General features: G+C 50.5%; 1 long non-coding RNA gene across 1 annotated transcript in view; it reads left to right on the top strand.

Moving 5' to 3' along the window:
- The first annotated feature begins 11,100 nt into the window (after positions 1-11,100).
- The window catches only part of LOC116080434, a 46,844-nt gene continuing 44,925 nt past the window's right edge, over positions 11,101-13,019 (top strand). The window contains exons 1-2 of the long non-coding RNA XR_004114430.1: positions 11,101-11,809; positions 12,080-12,409. This is a non-coding gene — a long non-coding RNA (uncharacterized LOC116080434). The remainder of the gene's footprint in view (positions 11,810-12,079; positions 12,410-13,019) is intronic.

Genomic DNA, 13,019 nt, shown 5'->3' on the forward strand with positions numbered 1-13,019 from the left:
ACTGCATCTTTGTTCCTGTAAGTAATAAAATGCCAAGAAAATGCATTGTTTTACTAAGTTGGACTTTGGTGCAGTCCGTACGTTAGTCTATGTGAAGTGAGTAGATGCATGTGCCTAGGAGTGTGTGTGTGTGCATGGCATATCTCCCTAGGAAAACTCTGTTGCACAAAGGAAGATCGCTAGGCCTTCACAGTGGATAACAGATTGGATGCCAAGAGGCCAGGTGTTGAGCCAGATGTGAGCCTGTTGAAGCTTTCAGATGAGGAAACCAGAGTAGCTGAAATAAAGGAGGGGTACTTCTGAGTGATGACTGGAAGGCACACCAACAGGAACTTCCACAGAAGAAGGCAGGACGTTTAATCCACTTCCCTGCCCTGTCCATTCCTCGTTTTAGCATCTTCTGAGGATTCTCTTTGGTCCATAGGGTCACATTTAAAATTTTAAATGCATGTCCCCTCCCCCAAATAATACATTATTGGAAAAGATGGAGGAACTTAATGACAGTGTGTGGCATTGGTTCTCTGACATAGCTTTTAATCTTCTGCTGAGTATGGTTGCGTAAACTCCAACGTAAAGCTTATGAGAGTGGTGTTCCAATTGGTATGGTGACCTTAGCCTCCTTCTTATAACTCTACTCTCCTTCTCCACCCAGGAGATGGGCCCCAAAGAATCCATGTAGAACCCTGGAGCTGCATGGTTTATGGCATGAGGTGTATCCCACAGAGGTGTGTCTTGGGAGTCCACAAAGCATGCTCCACATGAAAAGGTTAATCACAGCTAGGTTGAGTGACTGCCGTGTCTGCTCCCGTCAAGGTTAGAGGGCCCACAGGAGAGGTCAGAAAAAGAAGGGTGGAGTGGCCTCAAGAGAAAGGTGTGGGCAAAACTGAGTGCCTTTGAGAACAGAAAAGTCTGCTGAGGTGAAAATGGGAAGAGAAAGCTGACAGGTAGGACAGGCTAGGTAAGAACCAGAGGGTGGGATGCTGAGATGTCTCCAACGTCCCAGATTCTCTGGCTTCACAGTTCTGTAGATTCTCCTTTTCTTGACTGCAGGCACGATCCGTGATTTGCTCTTAATCAATAAAACATAGCAAAGGTGATAGAATGCCACGCTGGTGATTAGATTATGTAAGATGATGGTTTCATCTCCCCAGCAGACTCTTTATTGCTTTCTCAACGTGCACAGTTTGCAAGCTGATGGAGAGGACCACATGGCAAGGAACTGAGAGTGGCCTCTGGCCACAAGCCAGCTGGGAAATGCTGAGGCAAGTCCAGCTTCCCTCAAGGAACTCCACTGTGCCAACGATGCCATGAGCAATGACTAGGGGTGGATATGGGCTCACTGAGCCCTCTGATGGGATCCCGGCCCTGGCTTGTGTGCTTGAGGGGAGACCCAACAACTATGGGTGTCTGTCTCTGACACACAATGACTATGAGGTAGTAGAGTGTGTTGTTAAGGCCAGAAGATGGCTCATCGAGTAATGTGCTTGCTGTGCAGGTCTGGGGACCTAGATTTAATCCTCAATAGCCACATGCAAACCCCTAGTATCCCATCCCCAGGAAAGTGGAGGCAGGAGGATCCCTCCAGTTCCTTGGCCAGTCAGCCTAATTAGTGACATCCATGTTCAGTGAGAGATTCTATCTCAAAAAATGAGGTGGAAAGAGATTGAAGAAGACATGTGACATCAACTTTTGGTCTTCCCATACATTCATGCTCCCACACACCCACACCCACACACACGTACATGCACAAACATACACATGTACACATACATATACATATACACACACAGACACACATACATGTACACATACATGCACACATACACACACATATACACACACACACATACACACACCCAAGCACTTACACATATATGTGGGCATACACACACACACACACACTCCCACACAAATTATATGTTGTTGTAAGTCACTATGTATTGTGGGTACCAGCTATAACTAGCTAATACAGAGGGCTTCAGATGTGTGTTGACCACCTCCAACTGTGCACTCTTCTCTGTGGCTAAGTGTACCAGTGGCCCACCTCTCAGGTTTGGTTAAGGAATCAAACAAGTTGTGGGATGCCAGCATTCTGCAGAGTTTACGGTAACCACAGTCTTCGTCTCCACCGACCCTAAGTAAAGGAAGAGCAACGGCAACAGACTTTTTATAAGTTGTGTGTGTTTCCGCACCTATTGGAGGGATCTTTGTGGCTTTGTGGACTTGTCCTAGACATTATAGTCCAGGATTGGGGTGCAGATCTCTATCGGGGTGCAGATCTCTGTGCTTTAGCCCCTCGTAGGCTCCGAGAGTGCACACAACACAGTCTGATCCTATGCACTAAGGAATTCCCAGAGTCCTTGCAAGAAAAAAGGGTAATTCACCTTTCGTCAGGGAAGAGAAGGACAGCTTTGAGCCACTTCTCTAAGCATTCCCAAGTCGAAGCCATTGCTCAGATGGTTCTTAGAGCACTGCGTTTTCTTCTTCACACCTCCATCCTACTCAGCTTTCAACACCACAGCCTGTGGATGCTAGTCACTTGGCAGCTTCGAGACAAAATGAAGAGGGTGAACGAATTCTCTAGTGCATTTCCAGAGAAGCTTGGCTGATGTAACGAGGCTGCGGTCTGTAGGACAGATTTCGCCGAGTTCACGCTGTCTTTCCCTTCTGTGTTTGCTGTCTGTAATGCTCAGTCATCACCCAGCACTGCCTGTGCCCCGTGCTCATGTTCACAGCCCTCACCGTTTACTTTCTCCATCCATCTGGCTGAGCATGGAGTGCGCATGCAATCACTTGCAAGAATACCCTGCAGCTGAACTAGTGACACTGTGACAGGAGCACCTGGGACGTACATCATTTTCATGTGTTTCACCTATCTTTTCTGTTCTCAAGCACTTTTTAAAAAGGATTTATTTATTCTATGTAAGTACACCGTAGCTGTCTTCAGACACACCAGAGGCCGTCAGATCTCATTACGGATGGTTGTAAGCCACCATGTGGTTGCTGGGATTGGAACTCAGGACCTTTGGAAGAGCAGTCAGTGCTCTTGACCACTGAGTCATCTCTCCAGCCCTGACTGTACACTTTCATACAGGCTGCTGTGGCACATGGTTGGCAAGGGGTTCCAGGAAGGACTTTGAATGGCTGGCATGAAGAAACAGCTAAGGAGAAACACACCACTATATGTATATGCTCCTCCCTGCTTCCCTTCTTCCCTTCCTTTCTTCCTTCCTTCCCTCTTCCCTCCCTTCCTTTCTTCCTTCCTTCCCTCTTCCCTCTCTCCTTCCCTCCCTCCCTTCCTTCCTTCCTTCCTTCCCTCTCCTTCCCTCCCTTCCTTCCTTCCTTCCTTCCCTCTTCCCTCCCTTCCTTCCTTCCTTCCTTCCTTCCCTCTCCTTCCCTCCCTCCCTTCCTTCCTTCTTTCCTTCCTTCCTTCCTTCCCTCCTCTCCTCCCTCCCTCCCTCCCTCCCTCCCTCTCTCCCTCCATTTCTTCCTTCCTTCCTCCCTTTTCTTTCTTTGTCTGTGTTTAGTGTGTGTGTTTATTCTGTGTATTCATATTGGGGAGGAAGAACCAGTGTCTTCCTCGTTTGCTCTCCACCTTGCTTTCTTAGGCAGGGTATCTTGCTGAACCTGGAGCTCACTGGTTCAGCTAGACTGGCTGTCTAGTCAGCCCCTGGGGTCCTCCTATCTCTGCCCTGCAATTCCACACATCTGGGGTCGCAGATGTGCCTTATCATTTCTGGCTTTTTATGCGTGTGCTGGAAATCTAAACTCAGGTCTGCATATTTGGAGGACAAGCACCTTACCCACTGAGCCACTGCCCCAGTCCTCCTTTTCCTTTCTAAAAAATTTACAAATAGTTGTTTATTTTATTTGAGAATATGCACATACACACACACACACATACAGACCATGCACACAAATATACCATGTACACACACACACACACATACACAAACACATGCACACACACACAAATACACATACACATGCACACACACACATGCACAAACATATACATACCAACATACCAAACTCACACACACATACACATCATGCACACACACACACACACACACACACACAAGCATTGCCACAGCATACATTGAGGTCATAGGACAGTTTGCAGGAGTTTGTTCTGTCCTTCCACCACATAGGTTCATGTCGTCAGACTTGGCAGCAAGCACCTTCACCCATCTTGCCAGCCCCATGATGTCTTACTTTCAATGGTCTCTGAAAACATAGTATATCCCAACTATGTGCTTAACGAGGTTCCTTATAGCTAAAACTAATGGTTGAGGAAATAAAGGTGGAGAATAAGTGGAAAAAGAGGTTTCCTTCATCCAGAATTAGGAGTGACGGCACAACATTCTGAGTGGGAGAGCTCTGAAGGTGGCAGCCATTGGACAGGACGGAAGGTTGGCCTTTCAGCCATAGCTGCTTCTGTTCTTGCGTTTTGTTTTTTGTTTTCCCTCAGTAAAGGGAGAGATTCTTCTCAAAAGCTCTTCATTTAGATTTGTTGAGTGGTAGACGATTGTCTGGGTTTTAAGATAAACGTTTTACTGTTAGCCTTCAGGTAATAGCTGGTCCGTGTGTGGCACAGTCCTCTGGTACTTTAGAACATGGAAGATGAAAGACAGTCCCTCAGACAGGTAATGAAGTGTCAGTTGCTTGTGAACTGTAGGTGAAAGTAGCTGACACAGGCCTGTGACTCCATTAACATGGGAGATGGCGGTGAGGGTGATGATGATGATGGTGGCCGATGAGAGATACACACATCCTCATCTCAGGCCTTGGCTTTCTTCCCTCAGTGATGCATCTTTTGAAGATTTCCAGAACAGGTTATCGATACAGTCACCTGAGCTGCCCAACGTTCTCCCTGCGTCTCAGGAGATGCCAGCTCTCTATAGGCAATCCAGATCCACTCCCTGGATCTGGGAGTGTTATCCCAGGAATCTAACCTTGGGATCTCTAACAAGGCAAGCTGGGCATGGCCGGTTTGTTAGACTAAATAAAAGCCTTTGTAAAGTCCCTGAGCAGAAAATCAAAGTGAAAGCCGGGTGGTGGTGGCGCACGCCTTTAATCCCAGCACTTGGGAGGCAGAGGCAGGCAGATTTCTGAGTTTGAGGCCAGCCTGGTCTACAGAGTGAGTTCCAGGACAGCCAGGGCTATACAGAGAAACCCTGTCTCGAAAAACAAAAACAAAAAGAAAAGAAAATCAAGGTGAAAAAACGTCTGCCTTCCCTGCACTCAAGACATCTCTTCTGTAAGTGTGACCGAGGTGACAGCTGGAAGCTCCTGTTGGTGGCCCCAGATGGCATGGTCAGCTGGGCTTGTGTGACGGAGGGGGCAGGTCTGCTAAGTGACTTCAGATCATATGTCAGCTCCATGGCGAGTTATCATCGTCATTGATGAGGCTTCTCTATCATCCGAGGACACTTGTCAGGGTTTAGAGCAGTTAATTACGATGGGCAGTTGAATGTGGTGGGAGAGACAAGGGACAGTTACAGCATTCACATCCTTAGCATCCTTACAGAAATGCTTATTTTACGGGACAATCTCTCCAGCAGACCTGAATTTACTATGCGAATATTAATCCTTGGAAAGGAATAATGAGGGTGGTGTGTACAAAGCAATTAATTTTTCCAATCTAACCTCAAGAACCCAAACCCAGCATGCTGACTCCGGGTAGTCATAAATAAAATACCCAGGAATGGGTTTTGTTTGTAATTAAGTGGCAACAAGGCTTTTATTTCTCACACCTCACATTACCGTGAGGGGAAAAATAAACAGAAAAATAAGAAGCAACTCTCATTTAAGAATTTAACATTGTCCAAGCTCCTGTTGTGAGAATGAAGAGCGTGAAGCAGGCAGAACGAACGTGTCCTGGGAGGAAGCCGTAGGGGAGGGGGAAGCTAGAGGTGACGCCCCAGCTTTGCAATGAGATACTTGCTGTCACAGACAAATGGGGACAGAAGAGACTGGTATGTCTGGCTGAGGGGGTCTCTGCCAGGGCATTTGGAGATGTCCGTGTCCCTTGGCTTAAGTCTTGCTGGATGGAAGCCCTTGTATTCTTTGTAGTCTATAACATTCTAGCGACTAGGTAACATTAAGATGTCCCTTAGAGAGCAAGCCATGCCTTTGGTTTAAGTAGGTACTGAGTATGACTAGCTGGCAGAGAGCAGACGCAGCACAGTCAAAATAGATTTCAGGAGGAAAGGCCCCACACCCGGGGCATCTGAGGGGCCAAGCACCTCTCCAGCACCTGGGAATAGCTATGGGAAAAATAATGTGGATCGCAAAGTAGACTAAACTCCCTTTTCTGCCACTTTACTTTGGTGAGGGAGGAAAAAAAATCAATCCTCAAAGCAGCAAGGGCTGTAGAAAAATTGGTACCTAGAATTCAGTGTGGCGTGGATGGATAGAGCCACTTGGGGACTGGAAAACAGGTCTGCACCAGCTAGTCTAATCAAGCCAGCCTTTGCCAAGGTTACTCATTAAGGGACATTTTGCTGGCTGAGAAGCCTGTGCCCACCACAGATTACGGCATGAGACAGTCTGCTTTTGTCTCCGTGACCCCAGTGTCTTCTATATCGAGATGGAGATGTGACCTGTTTTGTATTCAGTCTAGCTTTAAAAAGGATCAAAATGACCGCTGGCTTTGGGTGGAGAGGAAGCACATTCATGTTAAAAGCATTGGGAGTCAGCCTCCTTGGATGGACGTGCCTGGCTGTGGATCTCATTTGCCTTTGAGCCTCCCACGTCAGCACCTCAATCTGCTCGCCCTGTCCGGGGCCCAGGTGACCATGCCTCCAAGGGTAGATGTTCTGTCCAGTCAGAGGATCTCATTTGCCTTTGAGCCTCCCATGTCAGCACCTCAATCTGCTCGCCCTGTCCGCGGCCCAGGTGACCATGCCACCAAGGGTAGATGTTCTGTCCAGTCAGAGTCTGCCTGAGTTTTCTGAATGATGTCGCTAGCCATCCCAATAGAAACCCAACAGACTGACTTCTCTGACACTTCTCTGACTTGTGGGAACATCACATGAGTCCCCTGGGTATAATGGTAGCCCAAGAAGCAGGAAAGGAGAGCCAGTGCATGTAATATTAAGCATCAGATAGTGGTCTGGGAAGGGACAGGTCATCCTGAATGTGCTCTGGAGAAGGCTACTCATCTATAGCTGTGACTGGCACAATGATCAGACAGCCCAGAAACCTGAATACCTCCCATTAGGTTGGACTCTCACAGTCTCCAAGGTGGTTCTCTTCAGGCCAGGTCCACCAGTCGTAGTTTACCAGATCTTCTGGTTTTTGATTGAATATCACAGGTGACAGGAAACTCACTACCCATGAAGACAGCCCATCTGGTGCTGGGCTTCTCTAAGCTGGGTCTGGATATTAGTAAGTCTCGGTACCCAGTTTTACCACAGACATGGACACACAGCTGTGAACCCACCCATACACTGGTTAACAAAAGTCGTTGTTGAGCAAAATGTGGCCTGCGAGGTGTAATTTTCCCACCACTGCTCTAGCATAAAACTATTCTTCCTTGTTCTGAAAGAAAAGGTCGGCCATGTCTCTGGTGGCCTGGATTGACCTGTAGGGGCCATGTAGGTCTGGCAAGATGGCCCCTGGAAGTAGGTGATGCTTCCTTCCAAGTGTCTTGCCTTGTCCCAGGCTGCTGTGGCTATTCCAGGCCTTTCTCACGTCTGTGACGAGGTCGAGAGCTTAGTTCATTTGATGTGAGCATTGCAAAAGAAGGCCATGGGTGCCATCACTTCCTTCCCTACGAATGTCGGTATCTTTCTGCTTCATCTCCTTGACCAGCCAGGGCCCCATCACTTTCCACAATGCTCCATGTTCTATGAGGTGAGGGGCTACAGCTGGTGTGGATGAGCCCTGCTGGTCACTCTACATTTCCGGCTACCATGTGCTCTGCTCATCTCTCTGTAGCACCCATCCCTCAGAAGCCAAGGTTGAGGGGACATACGGGAGCGTGGTCTGGAAAGGGCCATGCCAGGAAGAAGTGTAGACTCAAGTGTGGGGCCCTGCCTTGGGGTTGGCTATGACTGAAATATTGTTCCACCTACTCTACGTGTGTGACAGAAGCCAGTGCAAGTCAGTGGGAAGATGGCAGCTTGGAGAGCCGGGCCCTGGAGAATGGAAGTCGTCACAGGTGGATCCTGACCATTCAGGTTTGCTGTATTGAGTATCGATCATTGTGTACAGGTAGTACCCAGTGTGTTTCCTGGCGCAGGTATGCATGACACCGCAAATCTACCATGTCAAACGTTTTTGTAGTAAAACATATTTGAAATTCTCTCTCCAGACACACATGCTCAGCAGGCTGAGTCAGGAGGGACAGGGGTTCTAGGCCAGCCTGGGATAGATGCAAAGAAGACCCGGTCTGAAGAAAGAGAGAAGAAAAGGAAGGAAGTGGGGGTGGGAGGAGGAAGGAAGGCCTACATTCTCTTCCGCGTATTTTGAAATATTCATTGTGATATTGTTAAGTGTAGCCACGCGGCCGTGTGATAGAACCCTAGCATTTATTCCTCCTGACTGTAACTTTGAACCTGCAGGGTTTCCTCGCCCTCTCTTCTCCTGACCTGTGTGCGGTGTGCTATTCTGTTTTCTATCCTTGGGAGGTCAGTGTATTTCATTTCCATACAGTGTTTGACTAGCTGTGTGTGATGGTTGATTGAACCTGGGATCAACTGAAAGGTCGGCCACTGGGTGCTCCCGTGAGACATTTTCTTCATCAGATTATTTGAAGTAGTTGAGAATTACTCTGAATGTTAGTTGCTCCTTCTGGTGGTGGTGGTGGTGGGTTTTTTTTTTTGTTTTGTTTTGTTTTGTTTTGTTTTTTCTTTTTGCCTGCTTGCCTTCACTCTTGTTGGCAAGTGCATCTACATTAATACTGGCTCTGCTGCATCCTTTACTGTTACAAGGACCAAGCTTTGCGCTTCCAATGTAGTCTAGAGGCCAGCCCTCCAGAAATCCTCAGGGCCTTCAGCACTAGCCTGGGGCTGCTGAGACATCCAGCCTCATGTACTAAGTGACTAGCAGGGTCTCGGTCTCTCTGGTGTAAGATTGTCCTTGTTTGACTACCCAGATCATTTTATATACCCAGCCCGACAAACCTCCTTTTAATATTTGCTTATTCTATCGGTTCTGCTATTCTAGAGAGCCCTGATTACTATACTGTGTCTGGCCCACTCCAATTACTATAATGTCCTCCAGACTCATCGAGGACACCTCGAGTGACAAGATTTCATTCTTTTTGCAGTTGAATAGTAGTCCCTTGTGTATATGTTCCACAGTTGATCCATCTGTCGTGGAGCATTTAGACTGAATCCATAGCCTAGCTGTCGCGAATACTGCTGCATGAATGCGGACATGTGGATCTCATCCGTGTGGTGAGTTCAGGAGCCGGGGAAAGAGCTCAGGTGGTAGAGTGCTTGCTATACAAACACACACATAGTGGTGTGTGCCTGCAAGGGAAGAGGCGTGGGTGGGACAATTTCTGAAGTTCGTCGGCCAGTCATTCTGGTCAAACTGATTAGCTTTGGGTTCCGTGAGAGAGCCTGGCTCAAAAATTAAAGGCAAAGTGCATCAGAGGAAAGACACCAGGCATTGACCAATCATCAGCCTCTGCATACATGTAGACATGCACTGCTGAATGCATACAGCACATGAACACATACCTACACAATACACCCCCCCACACACACACACCATGAATGAACTAGTCGTTTTTCCTCTATGATACTAAAAACCATGATGGAGACTCAGTCATACTAATCAATCACCCACCTCCCCTATCCCCCTCCCCCACTCTCAGTCTTCTGGAGTAGTGGGTCCTGCAAATGGCTGGGCATAGAATAGACTCTCTGAGGTTTGGGGTAGTATAAGCACTGGACTCCCTGACCAAATGATATGTCAAATTATTCCTGCAAGCAGGAAGTTAGTGCTAAAGAAAGCCGGTTGAAAAGCTGCCTTCACCCATAAAAACTGGGGGCAAACTCAGAGGCGTTGCTCCCAGCCTTGCTGAGAAAAGTCTGAACATAACTATTGCCCAGGGGCTAGGAATGACAGCAGTTTTCTGTAGAAAAAAAGTGCTGTTCCGGGAAGGTGCTGGCTTCTACTTGGCAGGGTTAGTGGGGGGCTTCAACAATACAGAAGAATCAAGGAACAGAGAAAAAGCCCTGTTTCTGGACCACCCCTGACAATAAAACCTCAGCAGCCCCTCCCCCTCCCCCATTCTCAAAGTCCTCATGGAGGGAGGGGCTCCTCGCTGCAGAGATACTGGGTTAAGGTGTGGGATGTGGGTCCTGGGCAAGTGTGATTCTCCTGCCCCCACCTCCACATATTCACCCAGCCAGGAAAAGAAGAGCAGCCTTGGACAGAGTGAAGGATGAGGCTGGGCTGGGTCCTCGGGAGGTGGCAGCTGTTCCTGTTCCGGGGGCATTTGGGAAGGGGCAGGGTCTCGGCAGGTTTAAGAGTCCTTTAGACATGGCAGCGTCCTTGTATCCAACTGGATCAAGGGTTTGGGTTCTACCTAGAGGTACCCACTGCATTTGAAAGTTTGCCTCAACATCTTGGAGGCTGTGGTTCCTGCCTGCTTTGACAAGGGCTCTTTTTGAGCCTTAGAGGTGTATTTAGATAGGTTCTGGAGAACCAGGAGACACCTTACAGAAAAGCTTGAAGAACCTGCGTGTTCACATTTATGTACCCCAGGCGCCAGTTCTTAGCTGTGACCTTTGGGGATGAAGACCCTATTTCAGTTAGGATGTTAAGTTACTTTGAAACGTCCTATAAACTGCAAAGATTTGGACATGCCTGGGCTTGAGGCCCAGTCTGGCCTGAGAGGCAGCGAATCCGGAAGGAGGAAGGCACATGGAGGCAGGTTTTTGACCTGCAACTAGACACCTGGTGCACTGGTCCGGCATCACGGAGTTGGGGACAAAGCTTTTACTACCTAGCAGCCATCCTCTGGTTTCCCAAGAGGTAGGAGGATCTCCGTGAGATAGTCCGGAGCTTCCATGATGAGAACAGTGCAAGAGCAAAATGTCCGGGAAGGAGGGAGGCAGGCCAGGAAAGGGGAGGTGCCTCTCTCACCCAAGTCCCTGGGTCTCCAAATACTCCATATGGGTGGGGGCATCTTACACACACCCACACGCCCATGGCCACATTCGCTGGCTCATCTCTGCATTTCTATGAGCGTCAGGCCTCCATGGGCCACGTAGCCGCCACCTGCTGCTGTAACCCCAGCACAGGGGAACCTGCATCACCATTTTCCCTCCATCCACCCTCACCCAGGAGCAGGTCCCGATCCTCCGGACCAGGCTGAGGCTACATCTTTCCGGGCCCACTCCCCAGCAGCGACGTGGAGGTAGAGGGAGGAGCTCTTGCCGACAACGCCAGCTTCCCCTGCCCTCTCTCCCACAGGAGCTCCCCTCCTCTCCCCCTTCGTTTCCCTCCTTATCCCTCCCCTCCCCTCCCCTCTGCCGCAGCCCAGCTCCTAGCGCGTCAGCGTGGGCTTCCCGGAGCGAGTCGCTAGGTAACAGGGCTGGCTCCGCAGACCCGGGCCGGGGAAGCCCGCGCGCGTCGCCAGTATCTGCGCCGAGGGGCGGGGGACGCACTGACCCTGTCCTGTCGGGGCCTGCAGACCCCCTCGGCTGGCTCGCAGTCCCCCTCCCTGTCTGCTTTAAGGACGGCTATTGCCACCGCTGAGTTGCCCCTCCCCTGCGGGGACCCCGACGTCGCCGCCCCCTTCTCCTCCCCCGCTGGTCCGCACCACTCTCCGCACGGCCAGGTAGGCGACCCTCCGCTGCGGTTGCGGTGGCCGCCCGTAAGCTGCGATCTGGAGCTGGGGCGGGGACTACGCCACCAGCGGGGAGGCTCGGACTACAGCGGCCGGCGGACCGGCCATGTGCTAAAGTTTCTGGGGCTCGGTTGCCCGGCGGGTGCGCGGCGCGGGGCGCAGAGCGCGGTGGGTGGGGCGCGCGGTGCTGCCCGCCCCCGGCCCCGCGGGGCGCAGCTCAGTGCTCTCTCACGCTTTCTTTCTCTCCTTTCCCGGGCGCAGCCGCCCTCCGAGATCTTCCCGCCGAGCCCAGGCGCGGGGCATGAGGTGCCCCTGGGTGTCGCCTCCAAACAACCCAGCCTCGCGCACACCTCGCCAGCCGCTGACAGGGACATGAGCAGCATGATTGGGTTCCGGTGCCCGGCGGCCAGCCTCAGCGGGAGGCGGCCAGTGGGTCTGCGCTGCTTGGAAGAATGAGGCAGGAACCCGCGGCTACCTCTCTCTCCTCCTTCTCCTCGCCTTCCTCTGGCTCCCGCGCCCCGGACCCGGGCCGGGCTGTGGCTCTGCTGCGTGCCCTGCGCGCCCCCCACCTGCCTCCGGATGCTCTTCTCGGTAAGCCAGGCCCTTCGCCTCCGGAACAAAGCCCCTTCACAGGGCTCAGAGGCTGCCTCCGAGCCCCCTCTCCAACCACTACCCAGTGCCTGTAATCTGTCCCTAAACCCTACCTGGCTTCTGAACTGCCTAGGTGCCTTCAAGACCCGGTGTTTTCCTAGGCTCTCTGGGAGATGGCAGCGGGCTTGACACGCAGGCAGGCAGGCAGGCAGGAGACCTGTTTGGTCTAGATAAGCATCTATGTGTGCAACCTGGATTCGGACTTAGTCACTAGGGGGAACTGGATGTTTGGTGGGTGTTCAGTCATTGCCTGGTGATGTATCACCAAACCGCTCCAGGGAAGTAGAATTCCCCTTCTGGTTTTTCAGACGAGGAAACTGAGGCCCAGAGATATTGAATGTGCTAATCAAGGTCACAAGGTGGGATCCAAGGTGCTCACCACCTCATCAAACTGATCCTTTGGTCACCAACACGCCAGCTTCATTTCCTCCACTAGCTGCTTCCGTCTCAAGAACCACTGCATGTGTGTGAAACTACTTCCAATGACGGCCGAGATGGAATACATTACTAGCAGAATGCATGTGTCCCTCACGGCTCCTTTTAGTGGTGA

Source organism: Mastomys coucha, unplaced genomic scaffold, assembly GCF_008632895.1.
Source record: "Mastomys coucha isolate ucsf_1 unplaced genomic scaffold, UCSF_Mcou_1 pScaffold6, whole genome shotgun sequence".
Lineage (NCBI taxonomy): Eukaryota > Metazoa > Chordata > Mammalia > Rodentia > Muridae > Mastomys > Mastomys coucha.